The sequence below is a fragment of the Mus pahari genome, chromosome 15 (genome assembly GCF_900095145.1).
Source record: "Mus pahari chromosome 15, PAHARI_EIJ_v1.1, whole genome shotgun sequence".
NCBI classification, from domain to species: domain Eukaryota; kingdom Metazoa; phylum Chordata; class Mammalia; order Rodentia; family Muridae; genus Mus; species Mus pahari.
The window spans coordinates 31,263,437-31,264,879 of NC_034604.1; the positions used below are offsets into that span (position 1 = coordinate 31,263,437).

The 1,443-nt window shown below is 51.4% G+C and overlaps 1 long non-coding RNA gene across 1 annotated transcript in view; it reads left to right on the top strand.

The window, feature by feature from the left end:
• LOC110333133 overlaps positions 1–1,137 on the top strand; it is a 4,040-nt gene extending 2,903 nt beyond the window's left edge. The window contains exon 2 of the long non-coding RNA XR_002381064.1: positions 533–1,137. This is a non-coding gene — a long non-coding RNA (uncharacterized LOC110333133). The remainder of the gene's footprint in view (positions 1–532) is intronic.
• The last annotated feature ends 306 nt before the right edge of the window (positions 1,138–1,443 follow it).

The window sequence follows — 1,443 nt, forward strand, 5'->3', positions numbered from 1 at the left end:
GACAGACAGAGAGAGACAGATAGAGAGACAGAAAGACAGTCAAAGATAGAGAGAGATGGTAATGGAGAGAGAGATAGAGACAGAAACAGACAGACAGAGACAGAGAGACAGAAAGACAGAGAGACAGAGACAGAGAAAACAGAGATAGAGTCAGAGATAGAGATGGTGATAGAGAGACAGACAGAGACAGAGACAGAGACAGACAGACAGAGATCTCACATGGGGGCCACAAGAACCTCAAAGCACATACAGCCCAAGTCTCTCATCTGCATAAAGGAGGGGGGAGGGAGGGGGGAGGGGGGGGGGGGGGGCTGTGCTAAGGAGCCCGGCCAGAGGCACTGAGGCACCTGTGACCCCATCCCTACCCGGCCAGCTTCTCTGCTCTAAAAGCCCACATGGGGAGCAGTAAGGCTGAGGACCAGGAAGGAAGATGGAGGACTTGGGAGCTGGGGAAGAAAGAGACCCAGAGAGGGATGAGAGACCCACATGGGGCCAGGGACTCAACTGATTTTCTCCCCTCTCCTCTTACAAGTTCGTGGCAAATACAACTGCTTTTCATTAAAGTGGCCGAGAGGGAGAGATCCAGCCCAGCCCAGGTCATGGTCACAGCCATGAGCAGCCATCCTCAGCCAAGCCAGAAAGATGCAGCTGAGGCCCCAGGAGACTTGCAGTTGCGGTCCAGCTCTGGGGTCCCAAAGTCACCCATGTCAGCACCCACGCAAGGCTTCGGTGGAAGAAGAATTCAAATAGCCTGAGGACCGGTCGGGGCGGGGAGGTGATGCCCACACCCTCCTGGCAGTTCTGCCAGCTCTCTCTCCTAATTCGTCCATCACACCATAGCTGGATTCCATCCTACCAACTTCCTGCTCAGGAACCGGCCATGGCTTTTCCACATCTCAATTGAATTGCACTTCTGGGCTCAGTATAAATGTCCTCTGTGGCTTAGCAAGCTGGACATCATCACGTCCTCCTCCCATGGTTCTCTAACCCAAGCCATTCCCACATCCAGCTACTCTCCCCACAGATATCTTGCCAAGTCCTTCCACATCATTGCTCATGAACTTTAAAAAAAACAAAAAACAAAACAAAAACCAAAAAACAAAAAAAAAATCCCAGATTGTCTTTTTTCTCTCTCAACTCATTGTGATTTTTCTCTTGTGTTTCACTCACCTGTAAAATTGGACAGGAATAATGCCCGCCACGTACGATTTTTGTAAGGGCAGAATTAGAACTGCCTGGAACAGAGCCTGGAACACCATGGACCTGAGACCTTGGGGTTGTTACTGTTCTATTCCTTACCCTTCACCTGCTGCCCATCATGGGTGTCGTCCGTCACACGTTTCCCCACTGCTTGCCTTTGCCTGCTCGTCTCACTTTGATTCCAATGGTCTCTGTCAGGCACCCATGTGATGCCAGGCCCTCTGCTAGACAGCAGGGAAGAGA